This window comes from Sarcophilus harrisii, chromosome 2 (genome assembly GCF_902635505.1).
Source record: "Sarcophilus harrisii chromosome 2, mSarHar1.11, whole genome shotgun sequence".
Lineage (NCBI taxonomy): Eukaryota > Metazoa > Chordata > Mammalia > Dasyuromorphia > Dasyuridae > Sarcophilus > Sarcophilus harrisii.
This window is the reverse complement of record NC_045427.1, coordinates 282,180,612-282,201,712: the sequence shown is the minus strand read 5'-3', so window position 1 is coordinate 282,201,712 and position 21,101 is coordinate 282,180,612. Positions and strand designations below refer to the sequence as shown.

The 21,101-nt window shown below is 36.7% G+C and overlaps 1 protein-coding gene across 6 annotated transcripts in view; it reads left to right on the top strand.

Annotated features, from left to right (window-relative positions):
• Window positions 1–21,101, top strand: part of ITPK1 (inositol-tetrakisphosphate 1-kinase) — a 328,102-nt gene that overhangs the window by 106,960 nt on the left and 200,041 nt on the right. The gene's annotated exons all lie outside the window — the stretch shown is intronic.

The window sequence follows — 21,101 nt, the reverse complement described above, 5'->3', positions numbered from 1 at the left end:
TGGCCCCATATCTTAGTGCCATGCTAATTCTCCAGCTGGTCTGTGTTTGTTTGTTTATTTTTAGTAAGGCAGTTAGAAGTGTCTTGCCCATGGTTACACAGCTCGGAAGTGTTAAATGTCTGGGGCTGGATTTGAACTTGGGTCCTCCTGACTTTGGGGCCAGTGCTCTATCCACTGCACCATTTATTTCTCTCTCTCTAGCTGATCTGTAAGTCTAAACATATAGGAGGTGGTGTGTGTAGATTTAAGAAACTTAGTTTTGCTTGTTTTCTTGCTTCATCCAATTTTTTACTTTAGCTAACTGGCAAAAAAATCTTGTTTAAAAACCTTCGTATATTTAGAAAATCGATTAGTTAAAAAATGAACTCTATAGACTTTTATGAGGGCAAAAGCCTGGGATGAACACAAGATTTAGGACTGAAAGGATCCTTAGAGATAAACTTGACTTATCTCAACTTGTCTCTTCTTTGGCACAGAGTTCTACCCAGAGTTTGGGTTAAAGTAAATGTTTTTTATGTTTCCAGCCTAATCCCCTTGTGTTCCAGGTGAAGGCTGAGACCCACAGCAGTAGAGACCAAGTAACCATGATCACCCAGGTGGGAGAGAATTACAACCCATGCTTTACTCCTAAACTTTGATACTTAACATAAACTTTGACTACTGTAGAAGCTTTAATGTGTGTTTTTGTAGTTGAAATGATTTCAGTCTCCTGTTTTTTATAATTCTTCAAGATGACCAGTAATTTATCTTTCATGTCTGTTAAGGTTTTTCAGGAGAATCTCCATGTAATTTGCTGCACAGCCTTGATAACTCAGCCTTTTTTAAAAACAGCTTGATGCTGTCTTAGTTAGGTCTTAATTTACCTAGGGGAATCATTCTGTGTCAGTTATCTAAATGCTAGTTGTAGTCTTAATGGGGGGAAAGGAAGGAGGAATTGTCGTCCTCCTCATCATCATTCTATCTCAATTGCTAGCTCTCACTTTCTTTGAAAGAGAAGCCAGGTGCCAAGTAGCATTAGCCTCTTTTCTGTGAGGATCTTTGAATTTTTGCTGCTCTCTCTCTCTCCTTCCTCATTGGCATAATTTGGGATGGTTTTACCAGTTTGATTCTTGATAAGTATCTCTTTATCTAGTAGTAGTAGCAAGGTGATGCAGTCTATAGGGCAGTGGATCTGGAGTCAGAAAATCTCAGTTCAAATCTGAGAAAGTAACTGGTTGTGTGATGGCAAGCACACAGTTTTTTGTGTTTGCCTGACAAATGCTTATAGGGAGGCATTATAGTAAGTACTTGTTGGTTTGATGTAGTTCTGAAGTCTCTGGTATTATCTTGAGGAAGTGGAGAACTACCGTGATGTTGAAAAAAGAATTATGGTAGAGCAGGGTGAAGTCAGGGGGCATTTGACACTTACTTCTTTTGGGATCTTGGGCAACAGGCCTCTTTTCTCTCAACCTTTTTTTACTCATCTACAAAATAATAGGTTATAACTTGATTATTTTACTAGTTTTGGATGATTACTTATATAAATACTTCTTGTCATTATAAATAAAATATTAAATTATGAACAATTTTTCTGTTATATTCTTATTTAGTAATATTGATAGCTTTGTCTAATGTAGGAGTTCTAAACTTTCAGTCTGTGATCTTAGTATTCTTATTGCATTTCATTGTAATAGGTTTCTTTTGTAATCCTTCACAATTCTTATGCATTTAAAAATACTCTTCTCAGAAGGGGTCCACAGACTTCAGCAGGCTGCCAAAGCGGGACTCATAATGTACAAAAAGTTTTAAGACTCCCAGTATAGTGGATTGAGAGCTGTTGGTGAATCATTTGATACAGTTTAGGTGTGACTCTGGGCAAGGCTTTACCGCCCAGATAAAGGGCGGTAGAGGGATATTTCCTTATTGAGAGTACATCTACACCTGTGAAATCACAGAAAAGGAGGGGAAAAAAGTGAAGCATTTGTGAAGTTTCAGCTAAAACTCATCTTTTGAAAAAACAGTATCTTCCCAGTTTGTCTTATTGTTATAGTTCCCTTTTGAGATTGTTCTGTATATTTCTCATTTGTACATAGTTGTTAGTTTGCATATGGCTGCCCCACTGGTTAGCTAATTAGTGAAATGGATAAATTTTTGGGATAAGCTTCAGGTATACCTTAGTTTTAAAGTCTAGCTTTAGATATGTATTAGCTTGGTGACTTTGAGCAAGCTGCTTCTCTGCCTCAGTTTTTGCTCCTCTTTTCTGCTCCACTTTTTTTTAAAGTGGAGATGATAAAAGTACCAACCTCCAAGATCCAAGATAAAATATTTGTAAAAGACTGCACAGTGGGATCTTAATAGACTCCTATTGTGTCCTCCCTTTATCCCTCCTTTTTTCCCTTTCCTTTTTTCTTTCCTTCCTTTCTCCTCAGCATGTGCTCTGGAATCTCATCATCCTGTAAGATCATTTCACCCTTAAAACTCAGAGCTCTTTAGTATCTCTTACCTCAAGGGCCAATTCCTCCACTTAAGGTGAGTGCCCAGGGCAGCCATCTCATCATTTCTAACTTGGCTGTACTCCTCTGCGCTTCATAACTCCTTCCTCTTTCTATTTCTGCTTTTAATATATATTTTTATTATAGATTATTTTCCCTCATTGCATTGTTAGTTCCCTTAGGTCAAGGACTATTTTCTCCCCTTTTCTTTGTGCCCCGGCCTGGCACATACTAGGTCTTTAATACAAAAGTTTCTTTGGCTTCCCTCTGTCTTCATTAGATTGTGAACTCCTTGAAGACAGAAACTGTCTTTTGCTTTTGTTTTGTATTGCTAGTGCTTAGCTGTTTTCTTGTATACATTTATATAGCCTTCTCTCACTCTATCTTTCTAATTCTTGGAATCTGTAACTTCTTTGAAGACTTTTCTTATACTTCTAGTAGTTGAAGTTCTTCACTTAGCCCTTAATTTCTTTGTATTTTTAAAAATATTTTTGCATTTTCTAATTTTTGTTCATGTTGTTTCCCCCCAGTAGAATGTAAAGCAGGGCCTATTGTTTTTGTCTTTTATCCATAGAACCTAGTAGAGTGCCCAGAATATAAGATACTAAAACTCAGAAGAGGAGGAGGCTTGAGAAGCTGGAGATATTAGGTCTTCAACTATGTGAAAGAATTGTTATGCAGATGAAGGGTCAGGGGACTGCATGCCCAACTAGAGCCCAAACTAGAACTAGCAAGTTGCAGCTTACAAGGAGATAGCATTTGTCTTAATACTAAAAATAATTATATGATGGAGTAAATTTACTATAATAGTAATAATTAGCAGTATTTGTATTAGCAATAATAGATAACATTTGTATTGTTCTTATTATGTGCCAGGCACTGTGCTGCTTAGCATTTTTCAGATCTCTCATTTGATCTTCAAAACAGTTCTTTGAGATAGGTGCTGTTTCTGAATTTTATAGATGAGGAAATTGAGGTTAAGTGTTTGAGACAGGATTTGAACTTAAGTCTTTCCCACTGCAAGCTCTGCACTCTGTCCACTGCACCATCTAGCTTAATACAGGCTATTCTAAGAGTCTTAGTGCAACTGGATACCCACTAATAAGAATTGGTATATAGGGAATTTAGGGTTAAGATTGGAGTTGAATTAAATGACCTCTGAGCTCTCTTCTAACTATTGTAAGTAGCTTAAAAAAAAGAAAGAAGAGAAAAAAAGGACTTGGTCTAGTGGGAAAGGGCTTTGGTTTGGAATTAGAAGAGTCGAGTTTGATTCCTAACTCTTCCACCCATGTGGCTTTTAGCGAAGGCATTAAACTTCTTTAGGCCTTAGCTTCCTCAGCTAGTCTGTACACTTTTATTAAGTACCTACTATGTATAAAGTAAAAGATAGTCTGTGTTCTCAAGGAAGCTCACAATCTGATGGGGAAGGGGAACTCTGTGAGACATCGTCTAGTTAAAAAAAAAAAAAAAAATGAAAAAAGGAGGTGTTGGAATTGCTCTGAACCTGAGCCTGTATACTCCTAGAGCACCAGTATTTATTTGTTCACCTTATATAATCCAGAACCAGAATTGACTTTTAGTTAATACCTTTTTGATGAAGTTGACACAAGGTTGCATTGTGCTCCCAAGCTACAGTATATTTTGGAGACTTAGGCGTGAAGTCTCTGTAACAATGATGGTATGTTTAAAAATGTCTCATGGAAAGTTTACTTAATTTTCAGTAGATGAGATTCTGAACTGAGTTGTTTATTGTCCTGTTGAATATTTAATTTCTTATAAATTCTTTGCAAATTCATGTAGTATATCTTTATTTATTGAACTTTCATCATTGTTTATGACTTTGAGTACAAAGTTTAGTGTATTTAGGGGTTATTGCTATGACAATGCCTACCACCTCTAGTTTGAGGCTTTGGTGAGAGTTTTGAGTGGGTAAGAAAGTTCTCAGAGAAACGTATCTGATTGTATGAAACAAAAGATGTGGTTTATGAAGGGAGAGTTTCAGTTTTCAAAATTTTCTTCCCCATCACCATCACATGGCTTTTCCCCCCTTTCAGCAAGATTTTTCTTTTTTAATAACTTTTTATTGACAGAACCCATGCCAGGGTAATTTTTTACAACATTATCCCTTGCACTCACTTCTGTTCCGATTTTTCTCCTCCCTCCCTCCATCCCCTCCCCCAGATGGCAAGCAGTCCTATACATATTAAATAGCTTACAGTATATCCTAGATACAATATATGTGTGCAGAACCGAACAGTTCTCTTGTTGCACAGGGAGAATTGGATTCAGGAAGGTATAAATAACCTGGGAAGAAAAACAAGAATGCAAAGTAGTTTACATTCATTTCCCAGTGTTCTTTCTTTGGGTGTAGCTGCTTCTGTCCATCCTTGATCAATTGAAACTGAGTTAGATCTTCTCTTTGTAGAAGAAATCCACTTCCATCAGAATACATCCTCATACAGTATCGTTGTTGAGGTATATAATGATCTCCTGGTTCTGCTCATTTCACTTAGCATCAGTTCATGTAAGTCTCGCCAATCCTCTCTGTATTCATCCTTCAGCAAGAATTTTTATGAGGGGGTTTTACAAGATAATCTTTTAAAGGTCCTTTCCAGATCTAATGTTCTGTTTTCTAACATTTTATGTTCAAATGACCTTAGGATTCATATTGTCATTCTGTGATTTGAAGATTCTTGCCAACTGTAAAATGGAAATAATAAAAATTGCTAGGGTTCTATGATTTGAAGATTCCTCTCAACTCTAATGTTGCCTGAAGGCTATGGACTCTTATTTTGATCCTAGTTAAGACAGACAGTAGGATATGTGGGAAAAACTCAGGATTTGGAAAGCAGAAAATGTGTTAGAATCCCAACTTATCACCACATAGCTTCACTTTACTCATTGGCAAAATTGGTATAAAAATGCATTACAACTTACTATAAAAGTGTGTTAGGAAGATAGCACTTTGCAGGCCCTAAAGTACTACAGGAATCCCAATTATAATTCTTAGTTTGAATTACTAACTTCACCACACAGATATTTTCGTCTTTACTCCACTAGGATTTGTTGGCTGTAGTTCATATTGGAACATAAGCAAGAGAATTTGAGCTGGATTTCCTGTTGCTTCTTGCTGCTTCTTCCTTCCTTCTTTCTTTCTTCTTTCTTCTTCTCTCTTCCTCCCCTCCTCATCTTACTCCTTTTCTTTTTAGAGGGGGTATATGTGTGTCTAAGTATTTGAGACTTAAGTAAAGCTCCTATGTTCACACTTGGACTTGATCTTATGATGGGGGGGGGTAAATTCACCCCCTTCCAATTAAAGTCTGTTTTGAGAAACTTTGCTTAAATGAATTTAGTTGGAGCAGACTGACTTGAAGTTACTTATGGGGGAAACTCCATAACTTGATTGGATTGCAGGCTTTTGAAAGTTCTTCCTTGCCAGGAAGTGAGTTTTTTTTTTTTTTTTTTAACTCTTAGCTAATATGTTAGCCAAAGATGTAATCTGGAGGGAAGAAGGATATAGGAAGTTGGAAGGAGACCAAGAAGTGTTCTATATCTTATTTTCCCTTTTCCTTAGAACAGTTAAATATGCATATATTTACTCTTTATCTGTTTCTTGAGTTTAATGAAACCAAAAATCACTTAGAAAATTAGTAATTTCTTTTAAAATATGAGAACTATTTCCAAATCTTTTAAAAAGAATTAATTTTAATTAAAGTGTATTTATGTTGTTAAAGACATTATGCTAGGTGTGATGGGAAACAGCAGTATAAACATACGCCAGAAAAAGTTTTAGGTAGGCTCTGGGGATACCAGATATGTATATCTATCAAAGTTTGGGGGAGGAGGGGAGAACATCAGTGTTTGAATTGGGAAGAATCAGGAAAAGTTTTCTGCATAAAATAGTGTTTGAATCATATCTAGAAAGAAGGAAGAAAGGCATTTTCTGAGATGAAATGCATTCCAGGTGTGGGGAACATGCCTTGCAAAATCATGGGGATGAGACATAGAATGTACTTGCCTAATGTAGCTAGAGTATATAGAATGTTATTAATAGATACTAATGCTGAAAATTTAGGCTGTACCCAAGTTAAGGGTCAAACGCTCAAAGTTCTGTCTTCTAGAGGCAATGGAGAGCAATTTGAAATTAATTATAGGGGAGGGATCAGATTTGTACTCTAAGAAAATCACTTATGTAGTTACGGGGAGTGTTACCTGGACTTGGGATAGTTGAAGAGACAACAGCTGGGTATCTGTTGCAGTAGTTCAGGTTATAGGTGAGAGGTGATCATAGGATATTAAAGATCTTCTAGAGCCCAACCTCTCTCATTTTACAGATGAGAAAGCTGAGAGGATCATGCAAGAAGGTTCTGGTAAATGTTTAACAATTGACTCAAAAAAAAAAAAGTCAATCTTTTAAAGTTTAATCAATTTTATTAACATTTTCTTCATTACTTTCTTAAGTATAAATAATGAACAAAACAATAAATCAAACCCTGATATATAATAGCTTTTGTTGACTTATGAGGTGTAAATGCTCACACTGAAAACTTAACAGTATTCTCTGGTTAGGAGCATTGCCCTGACTGAGTCACCTACGTGGTGAAATTAAAATATGGACAAGTCCTAATGTCAAATTCCACGCACTTTTAAATATATGATATTGAATACTATAAAGTAGAAAAGTTACCCGAAAGTACACTAGGAAAATTTGAGCGTTTGTTTTCATTTGTGTTGAGGGCTAAGGTGATCCTTGTATCTGAATGAAGAGAAAAGAACCTAGTCAGGGAGGAATGGCTGCTCTTCATTCTGTTATGTTGTTCCAGGATTTCTTCAGAGAACATGTGGTTTTCCCCCTCTTTTCTAGGTATGAAAATAGGAAAGACCTGATAATGCTGCTCTGGTAGAACCTGGAGACCAATAGCATTCAGGGTACATATTGACATTAATCTTCTGTATTCCTCTTCGTGGCCTCCACTGCCTTTCCCCCATCTTTGTCATTACTGAACCTATTGATGTTTAAAGATAACAATCATTCTTCTCTGTAGAATTCTAGACTGAGTTGGAAGATTATCTAATCTTCTTTACTTTCTTTTCACTGAGGAAATTGAGTCCCAAAAGGTACCTGGTAATTCACTCCTGAAATTGCCTATATTAATTAGGGATGTGGGGCAGGTTTGTTTTTTTTTTAAATTGTAGTTGATAAATTTTAATATGCATTGACACATCCAAAGATCAGATAACAGAACAAAAAACAAAGATACTATAATACTGTGTTATCATAATAAAACTCCAAATAAATCATCATAGAAAACTGAAAGAATAATCCAAAACAGGTAAAATGGTACAAAAAAAGTTTTATCATATTTTTTTGTATTTTTGATCTCTCCCTCCAAATACATATTTATTTATAAAATATATTAGTAACAGATATGCTAGTATGATATTTTAAAACATATACAAAAATAGAAATAAAAAAGAATGAGGTAAAGTAAAAGTTGAATGTAGCATTTTAATTATTTTAGAAATTTAATTATTAAAACATTTTATTGTGATCAGTGTGATTGAACATGCTTAGTTATTTTTTTTTTAAGTTTTGATCTATGCTTTGTGATAGAGCAAATTGCCCAATTCTATATTTTTTTCTTTTAAGGAATTATTTTCCTCTGTGAGCTTTTGTACTTCCTTTTCCAATTGGCCAATTTTGCTTTTTAAGATATTCTTCTCCTCATTGTATTTCCTTTTGCACCTCTCTCAATTTTTTCCCTAATTTTTCCTCTATCTCTTTTACTTGGATTTTCAAAGTCCCTTTTGATCTTTTCCATAGCCTGAGCCCAATTCTTAATTTCCTTGGATGTTTTGCATGGAGGATCTTGTTTTCTGCTCATTTTCCTAGCCTATTATTGGCTTTTAATTTCTTTGTTAAAGTAGGGCTCTGTTTCCAGGTGCATTGTCCCAAGCTTCAGGGGTTTTGTGCAGCTTTTTTCAGAAGTCCTTCTAGAAACCGGAACATGAGCCCTCTTTTCTGCCCTGGAGCTGTTGGGGTGTCCTGCCCCGGAGCTGTTGGGGTGTCCTGCCCCACAGTAGCTGTAAGATCTAGTGTGCTAAAGCAACAGAGTTCTTTGCTTTGCTTTGCTGAGGTTGGGATGGGGTAGTGCCCTGCACTAGGATTGCACACCAGACTTCCACCCCATTGCCATAGACTTCTCATCCTATCTTCTAAGACCTCCCTGGTGTCAAGCTGAGAGATCCAGAAGCCTCTAACACTGCTCCTAATGCTGGGGTTTTGGACCAGGTCGGGGTCTGATGCCAGTTCTAATGGTGTATTGGAGTGATCTGCACTGGGTTTGTGCTCTAGGTTCCTATCCTTCTGTCAGACCTTTTCTGCTGACTTACGTTGTCTTCAGCTGGAAAATGTTCTATTCTGTCTTTTTTGGTGTTCAGGTGCTTTAAAATTTGTTTAAAGTTCTTATCTAAAGAAATTTGGAGTGGTTGGAGGGAGAGCTTCCTTTATTTGGAAAATTTTTAATTAGGTAAAAATGTTCATTTTCCAGGTTTTTAAAAAATATGTAGATATGAAAATTTGATACATTGTTTTGAGCAACCCAGAAAGGAGAGAGTAAGTATCCAAGAAGAGCAGATGTTGAGATATCAAAGATGAAATCTGGAAAAGCCATTAAATTTGTTAGTTAATAGATCATTGATACCTTTGAAGAGTGAAGTCTCAATTGAGTCTGACACCAAAGATAATTAGGTTGAGAAATGTAAGAAATTGGAAACATGGCAATGCCTTTGATTTAAAAAGAGGTGTTTGGAAAAGAGTAGATTGAAGGAAGGGTAAGATACTAGAATGTGACTTTTAGTACTCATCACAACTTATCCAAATTTACTTATTTTGCACTATTCTTTTTCACCAAAGCCACCCAAAAATTTGGGTGTAAAGAGATATTTCACTTGCTGGCCATTGGTCAGGAGTGAAGATCTCATAATGGAGAGAGATGTATTGTGGTGTGAGGTGGGGTGTGTGTGTGGTTTACAAATGTGGAGGTTGTTGAGTGGGAAATGTTTCTAACTTTATTGGTTTGGGTATCTGAGTTTGCAGTTTAATTATACATGGGGCAAAGCTGGGGATTGGGGGTGCGGGAGAGTTTGAGGTGAAGGGATTGACTATTTTGCAGAAGACAGAATACATCTTTCCACTCTAGTAAGCCTTTATTAAATGCTTTTTGACTGCTTGACTCTTTGATCACATACATTGGATTCTGATGATATTACCGCATAAAATCCATTTTCCACTTTAGAACTGATTTTTTTTCCCTCTTCCTTCCTTCCTTCCTTCCTTCCTTCCTTCCTTCCTTCCTTCCTTCCTTCCTTCCTTCCTTCCTTCCTTCCTTCCTTCCTTCCTTCCTTCTTCTTTCCTTCCTTCCTTCCTTCCTTCCTTCCTTCCTTCCTTCCTTCCTTCCTTCCTTCCTTCCTTCCTTCCTTCCTTCCTTCCTTCCTTCCTTCCTTCCTTTTCTTTCCTTTTCTTTCCTTTTCTTTCCTTTTCTTTCCTTTTCTTTCCTTTTCTTTCCTTTTCTTTCCTTTTCTTTCCTTTTCTTTCCTTTTCTTTCCTTTTCTTTCCTTTTCTTTCCTTTTCTTTCCTTTTCTTTACTTTCTTTCTTTTCTTTCTTTCAACTTTTTATTGACAGAACCCATGCCAGGGTAATTTTTTACAACATTATCCCTTGCACTCACTTCTGTTCCGATTTTCCCCCTCCCTCCCTCCACCCCCCCCCCAGATGGCAAGCAGTCCTACACATGTTAAATAGGTTACAGCAGATCTTAGATACAATATATGTGTGCAGAACCGAACAGTTCTCTTGTTGCTCAGGGAGAATTGGATTTAGAAAGTATAAATAACCTGGGAAGAAGAACAAAAATGCAAGCAGTTTACATTCGTTTCCTAGTGTTCTTTCTTTGGGTGTAGCTGCTTCTGTCCATCCTTGATCAATTGAAACTGAGTTAGATTTTCTCTTTGTCGAAGAAATCCACTTCCATCAGAATACATCCTCATACAGTATCGTTGTTGAGGTATATAATGATCTCCTGGTTCTGCTCATTTCCCTTCCTTTCCTTTTGTTTATATTTTTTCCCTGGTAATATTCACAGCTATTATTCTTTTTTTATATTTATTTTTAAGATTTTTGAGTTCTAGGTTCTCCCCCTTATTCCTATCCACAATTAAGAAACCACATTGTGAAATTATGCAAAACATTTCCATAAAAGTCATGTTGTGAAAGGTCTCCCACCCTATTCAAAATAAAAACCCTTGAGAAAAATTAAATTAAAAAGACAGAGAGAAAGAGAGCCAGAATCTTCAGTCTGCTGTCAGACACAATCAGTTCCTTCTCTGGGTATGGATAGGATTTTTCATCAACTTCAGAGTAGTTGTGAATGATTATTACTGAGAATAGCAAAGTCATCCTAGAACATTGTCATAGAACAGTATATTTCACTTTGTTCATGGAACACCTTCCTAGTTTGTTTGTTTGTTTGTTTTCCTGAGAGCATCCTGCTCATCAATTCCCAGAGAATGATAATATTCCATCACAAACATACCACTGTTTATTGAGCTATTCCCCAATTGATGAGCATTCCCTCAATTTCCAATTTTTCTTCCTGAGAAAAGAGCTGCTATGAATATGTTTTTGTAAATGTAAGTCATTTTCCCACTTGTACATCCCTACCCCCCCCCCCCAATATCTTTTGGTATTCATGCCTAGTAGTGATGTTGTTAGGTCAAAAGATATGCATGAAATTACACTTTTTGGATATAGATCATCTCTTTTGATGATTTATCATTTGGAGCATAGCTCTTTTTTTTTTTTAATGTAACTCAGTTTCCCCTATTTGAGAAATCAGGCATTATCAGAGAAATTTGCTTCAGAAATTAAAAAAAAATTACTGTAGCTAATTATATTCCTCTTCTCCCCATTTATTCTCTTTCATCCTTTCCCTCCTTGAAAGTGTTTTGCTATTGACCACTCCCTCCCCCAGTATGCCCTTTCTTTTATCACGATCTCCTCTTTCTGGAAAGGGACCCACATGTACAAAAATATTTGTGGCAGCCCTTTTTGTAGTGGCAAGGAAGGAACTGGAAATTGAATGGATGCCCATCAAATGGAAAATGGCTGAATAAGTTAGGATCTATGAATGTTATGGAATATTATTGTTCTTTAAGAAACGACGAGTAAGATGATTTTCGAAAGGCCTGGAGAGACTTACATGAACTGATGCTGAGGAAAATGAGCACAACCAGGAGATCATTATGCATAGCAACAAGAAGACTATATGATGATCAATTCTGATGGATGTGACTCTCTTCAACAGTGAGATGATTCAAACCAGTTCCAACTGTTCAGTGATGAAGAGAGCCATCTATACCCAGAGAGAGGACTGTAGGAACTGAGTGTGCACCATAACATAGCATTCTCATTCTTGTTGTTGTTGCTTGCTTGCATTGTATTTTGCTGCTGCTGCTTTTTTTTTTTAACTGATTTGACTTTTTTTGTGCAGCACAAAATTGTATAAATATGTATGCATATATTGGATTTAACAAATATTTCTACCATGTTTAATATATTTTGGACTACTTGCCATCTAGGAGAGGGTGTTGGAGGAGAGAGGGAAAATTGGAACAAAAGGTTTTGCAAGGGCTAATGCTGAAGAATTCTTGCATGCATATATTTTGAAAAATAAAAAGCTTTAATTAAAAAAAAAATTCCCTCCCCATATCCCATTACTATCCTGTTTTCCTGCAGGTTAAGATAGATTTCTATACCTCTATTGAGTATGTATATGTTATTTCCTATTTGAGCCAGAACTGGTGAGAGATTCACTCACTCCCCTTTTCCTCTCCTCTTCCCTTCCATTGTAAAAACTTTTTCTTGCCTCTTTTTTTATGGCAGATAATTTGCACCATTCCACTTATCCCTTTTCCTTTCAATATATTCCCCTCTCACCACTTAATTTCATCATTTAAAAAAAAAATATATATATATATATATATATACACACACACACACACACACACACACACACACACACAAATATTATTCTCCCTTTATATTCAACTCACATCCATGCCCTCTGTCTATATATACTCCTTCTAACTGCCATAATAATGAGAAATCTTATTAAATTTCTTATGATATCACTTTCCAGATTACCTTCTTATGCTTCTCCAGAGTCCTGTATTTGAAAATCAAAATTTCCATTCAGCTCTGGTCTTTTTATCTCAAATGCTTGAAAATCCTGTTTCATTGAATGACCACCTTGCCCTCTGAAGGATTATATTCACTTTTGCTGGGTAGGTGACTGACTCTTAGTTGAAATCCTAGCTTCATTTCTCTCCAGAATATCATATTACAAGCCCTCTAGTCCTTTAATGTAGAAGCTTCTAAATCTTGTGTTATCTTGACTGTGGCTTCACCATACCTGAATTGTTTTTTATGGATGGTTGCAATATTTTCTCATTTACCTGGCAGTTCTGGAATTTGACTATGGTATTCCTAGGAGTTTTCATTTTGGGATCTTTTTCAGGAGGTGATGAATGAATTCTTTCGATTTCTATTTTACCCTGTGGTTATAGAATATCAACTGCTATGAGATTTTCATTTAAAAAGTTAGCCATCTCTTATAAGTCTAAAGAAAGAAACTTTCACACTGGCACATTTAAAAAACTTGGAAGCTGAATGCTTTAACTTAAATAATAAAAGCTTTTCAAAGAAAGGATGTTGGTATTTTGTTTTGTTTTGTTTTACCCATGAGTTTATTGACTCCAGGAAAAGATGAAAATTTCCCAAAGTTGAAAAAAAAATTTTTTTTTGTTGTTTTTTTTTTGGACAAGGCAATTGGGGTTATGTGACTGGGTCACATAGGTAAGATGTGTTGTGTCTGAGGCCATATTTGAATTTAGGTCCTCTTGACTCCAGAGTCAATGCTCTATCCCCTGCACCATCTAGCTGTCCCTGAACAAAAAGTACTTTGCATAATTGGTCATTGAGAGTAGAAAGTGAAAATCATATTTCTTTAATGCTCAGCCAACAATGTATTTCTTTTATGTGAATCAGTGTTACTTTGTAAGTTGTCTATTACAGCCAATGACAGCCATGAACATTAGAAATAGGTTATTTTTATAATGTGAAAAATGTGTAATCTTTACTTCATTAGGCTATTGTGACAAGAGTTTAAGTGCTATATAAATTACAAGGCTATAAATGTTTGTGAGTTATTGCTATTATTGAGCATAGTGAAAAGAAGGCCAGTTTTGAATCCTAGAAGGCCTAGATTCAAGTCTTGACTGCTAGACATGCTAGCAGTATGACATTGGGCAAATTCCTTAATTTCTTAGTGCCTTAAACCACTTCCCAAACAACCAGTGTTCTGAAATGTGTTTCTGGGGCGAGGAGTTCCCTAGACCAGACTTCTTAAACTTTTTCCACTTGGCAACCTCTTTTCACTTAAGAATATGTATATTTATATATATTTATATAGATATATAAAATAGATATCAGATCAAACATTTGTTGATGATAATCCATGATTTTGTGACCCCTCCACATTTCAGTTATGTGATCTACTATGGGGTTACCTGTGATTTTTTTGCCCTAGACTGAAGGAATCAAAGACTCCGAACCTGTTAAACAAAAACAAAACAAAACACCATTATTGCCTTGGGACCTTCTGAGAAGCTTAATTAGCCTTTTGGGTCTTTAGAAATAAAATCATCTTGAACATGATACCCAATTCACTTACTGTTTCCTGAATTTTTATTTATGGATAAGGAAGTATATTATAGTCAACTTCCAGTAAATTGCTTGACTAAAAGTAAACCCACTTCTTCATCTTTCCAAAGAAGGTCTGCAAGACATCAGTGGGTGATTTATGCCCTTCTGTAATGTTCTCTCTAAAATGTAATGTTCTCTGTTGAGGTTTTCTTGGGGGCCTCTGGAGGTAGCTTTCGTTTCAGTTCAGTAATCACCACAAGTACAGCCAGGTGTTAAAGTGCAAATCCTTTATTGTCTCTTTCAAAGTCTTGCCTCCTTTCCCGAGAGACCCAGTTAGCTTTCTTTAGAGGCCTATCTCTCTCCTTGGTTCCGAGAGCTTGAGCTCCTGCCTCCTTCTCTGCTCTCTAAATCTCTCCAAATTTAAAGGTTTGTGATTTCAGCTTCCAGCTACCACAAAGGTGGATGATGGAATGAAACTGTCTCAGCATCTGAGCGTTTGTCCTTTCTGGCTCTGAGAGCTTCTAGCTTATATGCTCCATACTGAGTATATACCAATCATTATATCACTAGGAAACCATTATTTGTTGTAGGATTAAATCAATGCTAAATTAGATTTAACCATTGTCTCCTCAAATCCACTTAGTACCTTGTTTCAAGTTCTGGCCTATAACATCTCCCGCTTTCTTTCCTGCAAGTTTTGAAGTCCTTCAATAATCTCAACAATTTTTCATCTCAGAGAATCCAATGATTCCTGCTGGTTTTGAAGTCCTGTAACAATCTTATTATCAGCCATGCTATTGCAGTGTCAGATGTTTCTTAGGTCTTTTCCTTTGTTATATAAGGTTTTTTTCTCTTTTTCTGTCTTTCTCCAGGTGATCATTAGCCACCCATGTGTAGATACAAGCAAACCCTTTCTCCCAAGCAATTAACCTATCTAATCCCTTCTATTTACCACTTTCTAGATTTCTCCTCATCATCTGGCAATTAATTACATTGTAGCTGCTCGAACTGGACACTGCCCTTCTGTTGGGTTAAAAAGCCTGTATTCTCTCCAATTGTAATCCCTTTCTACTATCTGATTGCTTTTTGGTTGATTGATCATTTTTTAATTTTGAATTTCTAAAGACTCTCTGGATGAAACTTCGGCTACCATCATGTCCCACATGGGGCCTTGAAGCTGGGCCCCGCCTCTCATTTCCCTGGGTCAATCTACATTCTGAGGCCCAGTGGAAGCTTCGGTTGCATTTTGGGCATGGGGTTTTGGATCTTCTCTCACCCTGTCCTCTCACTCTATCTCTATACTGACATTGGGATCTCAGATGTCCTATTTTTCCACACTGAAAGCATTGGCGAGTCTCTCCAGAAGTCCCTTGCCAAGAGGGACCCCATCTTCCCATGTTCATCATAGTCTGGGTATAATAAGCATTTGTGCCCACTGTGGCACAGAATCTTATGATCTTCTTTAAAGGAGCATCTTTGTATAATCCCCATATAATTCTTCTACAAACCTCATTAGCATTTTCCTTAGCCAGTTGTCTGATCATAATTCTTGTAGCTGCATCTTCTCCAATAGTTCTTGTGACAGCTGTCTGCAGACGTCCCACAAAATCAGCAAAGGTTCATTGGAACCTTGCTCTATTTTTGTTGAAGGTTTCCCCTCGATCTTTTCCTGGGAGGGAATCCCAACCTTTTATAGCAGCAGTAGCAATTTGCTCATATTAATCTGTTCTGAATTGTCTTCATTCTGACCTTCACCTGCTAGTTGGTCAAAGGTGATTGGAGTATTAACTCCAGTTTGCTTATTGTGTTGGACTTGAGTCCTACATAATTCATGATACTCCGAAAGCCACAAGAAGTTTTGTCCAGGTTCTAAACATGTCCGTGCTATAGATTTCCAGTCACTAGGGTTAGGATTTCATAAGCCAAATTAGTAACATCTTAACATAAGACGATGTAGCCCCATAAAGAGTGCAACCCTTTTTCAAATCCTTAATTTTTTCCATATCAAAAGGAGTGTATCTTCTTCTTTGTTGACCTGAAGAACCAAGCTCTTCAATCACAGGGTATGCATTTATTAAATCAGATGTATCCTGTCCTTCTTTCTTAGCCTTAACCAGTGCCTTTTGTAATCTTGTCATAGACTGCACTGATTGTGTTACTGATTCTCCCCCTCCTCCTTCTCCCTCTACCCATGAAGGGATAATTGAGGGAGGTAGGTCAGGGGATGGGGAATGCCCTAATGCTTCCTACTGTGAAGCACAACACTCAGAATTATACTTAATCCATTCTTATTTGATTCTTCTTCCTTTTCACCTAGTTCATCTGGATCCTCCCCCTCTTGCTCTTTCTTCTTTATTCTTATTCTAATACTTATATAATTTCTTAAAGCCAGTTGTATTAATATGTATAAAGTGTTTTTTTGAAAATTGAGTCAGGTCCATTTTCATTGTAGTATTCACTTAATTGCTCTCCTACTAATTTCCACTCCTCTAGATCTAATTCTTTTTCCTTAGAGAACCAAGGAGATGTATACTGTACTGTTTCTAAAAGTTCAATGATCTGCTCCAAACCCTGGTTTTGCATAAGTCTGACAATGTTCTCTACAAATTTTCCTTGAAATGGAAAAGAAAGCTGTTTTCTAAACATCTGTCCCATTTCAGCTGAAGCACTAGTTTAGCCCCTTACAAAGTTTCTTTCTTACACTTATTCTAATTTCTGGGTCATAAATGAAGGTTCTTCATCCTACATTCAGACACCAAAATGTAATGTTCTCTTGTGGGTTTTCTTGAGGTCTCTGTGAGAAGCCTTCATTTCAGTTCAGTAATTGCCACAAGTACAGTCAGGTGTTAAAAGTCCAAATCCTTTATTGTCTCCTTCAAAGTCTTGTCTCCTTTCCTGGGGGCTCCAGGTAGCTTTCTTATAGTCCAGATCCTTTATTATCTCCTTCCTGGGGCTGGGCAGCTTTCTGGAAAGCCTTTCAGTCTGGCCTTGGTTTTAGTGGGGGAAGTGCAGGAGGCCAGGCCAGCCACCAAGAAGATCCATCGAATTGAATTTCTCCCTTGGTTCTGAGAGCTTAAACTCCTGCCACCAGTCCTTTGCCTTTTCTCCAAATGTCTCTCCCAGGCTGAGGCTTCTACTTTATATATGCTCCACACTGAGTATAAACCAATCATTATATCACTAGGAAACCATTATTTGTTGTAGGATTAAATCAATACTAAACTAGCTTTAACCTTTGTCTCCTCAAATCCTTAACTTAGTACTTTGTTTCAAGTTCTGGCCTATAACACTCTTCCTTAGGCCAAAACAAGGTGGAGCTGATTGTAAGCAGTTCCTGAGCACCTCAAGGGCAGCTTGTTCTGGCAGGACAGTGTTCTCAACACAGTTCTCTTTTCATGTAGGGTAGGGATGTGAGATATAAAGATGAGACTAGTGTCTCCCATCCTACCTGTTCGGTCTGCCAGCATGGTTTATTAAGTGCTTATCTTGCTCTTACTTAATTTAAGCCTGACTTTTTACTATTCTATTATATGATGGTGGTGATGTTGGTTATGGTGATAGCTTAAGTTTATATCTCACTTACTGTGTGCTAGACAGTTTCAAGAGTTTTATAAATATTATCCAATTTGATCCTTATAACAAGACTGGGAGGTATGTATTGTACTCATTTTGCAGTTGAGGAAACTGAGGCAAACAGATTATATGACTTGCCCAAGATTCCACAGCTAATAAACTTTTGAGGTAAGATTTGACCCTTTGGTCTTTCTGATTCCAGACTCAATCCTGTCTACTACTCTTCCTGGGACTAGGCTAAGTGCTTTTCAGAGATCTCATTTGATTCTTATCAAAATCCTAACAAATAATTGCAATTGTGTGGAGTGATTTTATGATCCCTATTTTACAGTTGAAGATATGCAAAACTTTTTTTTTAAATATGCTTTATTTAATATATATATAAAACTAAATATTGTTCTCTACTCCTTCTCCCCCCCCTCCCCCTTCTTGCTTTGATTTCTCCCTTTCCATCCCTTTTTCATAGTTAGAGTAGACGTTTCTGCTACTCTTCTACCCCTCCTCCTACTTCCACTTGATGAAATCTCTTCCACTTCCTGTCATCTTTCTCATGAACCGTTTTATAAAAGTGATCTCTCTTTTAAATTTCTTGAATCACTTTACCTGGAATTCTTTGCATTCATCTTCCTCTGCCATTTGTGTCCACCAGATCTTTTTTCTTTCCCATGACACACCTTCAGTAGTTTCTTGAGGTGAGAATCTCTGTCTTCTGTAGGTTACCCTAGTGCTGCCTTAGGTTGCCACTGGCATCTAGTATTATGATAGTGATATGTGTTAGAAAAAATAAATGGATAAGATGGAGGGGAGAGAGAGATTGAGGACTTTCAGTTGGGCCTTCTGGAGGGGAAGGTGGGGCTTGATTTCCTGACTTGGATTTAGAAGAGAGCAAAAGATTTTAACAAGTAGAGATGAGTTGGTGGGGTGGACATGTGGGAACTATGTACTGGGGATTGGATTGTGAACTACGAAGAGATTAGAAGAAAAAATTAAGAAAAAGAATGGACTATGGAATAGTAGGGTAGCTAGAATGTGGCTCCTCCTAGCTGGAAACAACTTTGTTCTGCAGTCCACACAAAGGGCCCGGGCCCCTTTTTCTGTACCTCTGTAGTGGATTTTTCATGCAATATAATGAAAGAGAGTAGGAATGGTTAGAGCCAAAAGGGGATGATCATGAATACTCTAACTGGAAGTTTAGAATTGATTGAGGAGGCAAATGAGGAGCCCTTAAGACTTTTCCCAGTAAGAGTAACGACATCATCGTGCTAGTGTAGTAATAATATAACTTTATCAATTCAGTGCTTTTGAATTGGAAAGGGGAGATGAATACAGACAGCAGGCCTGATGAAGAAGTTTTTTTGTTTTTGTTTTTGTTTTTTAAGTCTTTATATTCAGCTTAATGTCTTGGAAGGTAGAAAGGATAAGATGTAGCCTCTGCCCTCAGGGAATTTGTAATCCAGATGAGGATATAGAACATATTGCCCAAAATATATCTAAAACATGAAATGTTTAATCGTCTCCAGTGAGATACATCTTTTCCTCCTTGAACTTCACATAACTCTTTGTTCTGTGCTGTTTTAATGCACTTATCATGTAATATTGTATATAGCAGTTAACCTATTTGTATGTCTTATCTTTTAGTGAACCAATCAGGTCCATAACAGTAGATGCTATGTCTTTTTTTTTTTTTAATTTTTTATTTAATAGCCTTTTATTTACAGGTTATATGCATGGGTAACTTTACAGCATTAACAATTGCCAAACCTCTTGTTCCAATTTTTCACCTCTTACTCCTCCCCAGATGGCAGGATGAGCAGTAGATGTTAAATACATTAAAATATAAATTAGATACACAATAAGTATACATGACCAAAACGTTATTTTGCTGTACAAAAAGAATTCAGACTCTGAAATATTGTACAATTAGCTTGTGAAGGAAATCAAAAATGCAGGTGGGCATAAATATAGGGATTGGGAATTCAATGTAATGGTTTTTAGTCATCTCCCAGAGTTCTTTCTCTGGCGTAGCTGTTCAGTTCATTACTGCTCCATTGGAAATGATTTGGTTGATCTCGTTGCTGAGGATGGCCAGGTCCATCAGAACTGGTCATCATATAGTATTGTTGTTGAAGTATAGAATGATCTCCCGGTCCTGCTCATTTCACTCAGCATCAGTTCGTGTAAGTCTCTCCAGGCCTTTCTGAAATCATCCTGTTGGTCATTTCTTACAGAACAGTAATATTCCATAATATTCATATACCACAATTTATTCAGCCATTCTCCAACTGATGGACATCCATTCAGTTTCCAGTTTCTAGCCACTACAAAAAGGGCTGCCACAAACATTCGTGCACATACAGGTCCCTTTCCCTTCTTTATAATCTCTTTGGGATATAAGCCCAGTAGTAACACTGCTGGATCAAAGGGTATGCACAGTTTGATAACTTTTTGAGCATAGTTCCAAACTACTCTCCAAAATGGTTGGATTCGTTCACAACTCCACCAACAATGCAGATGCTATGTCTTAACAAAACTTTTGAATCTACCTTTGGGAGCAAACTGCTGGGCACCTAGGGAATGTCAAATATTTGCTCAGTTGAATTGACAGAAGTGTTCTATGCCTTCTAAAGAGAGGGAGATTAGTGAAGGCACAGGTAAGCATGGAAGAAATGAAAAGAAAAAGATTAGGGAAATGTCCATTGTATTCAGCAGCTCCTTAACCTTATTGCATTTTTTTTTTTTGATGAAGTTTTCTCCTAAAACACCATGACTCTAATCACAAAGAATTTAAAATGAAATCTTGTTCCATCACTCTTTACCATTCAATGTCTTAGAAACAGGTGAAACAGAAATGTAGCTAATGCTGGAATGGTGACCCAACACAGGGCTTCTGAAACTTTTTCCCATTTTGCCCAGGAAATTTTTATGTGACCCCAGTAAATAAAAATTTACTGTTAATAAAGCATAAAGAAATTTATTTTAAAACAATTGTTTGGTGTATATATAATTTTACCATTTATTAAAAACAAAAGCAAATTTGCATACTGAGATGGATATGCTTGTTTATTTTTAATGTAAAAAATTAAAATATTCAAGGAATATTTTGTACCTTTTACTGTTGCCAAATTTTTAGCCATTTCTACATTCAGTTACATGATCCCATATGGAGTCATAGTGTAAGAAGCTTTGACCAACAGAAATCTATATTATTCTAGGAGATTCACTGAAGGAAATATCTTTTTAGAAGTCAAATGATATAAAGGAGAGTATTTTCTGAAATTCAGGTGATGGTGAC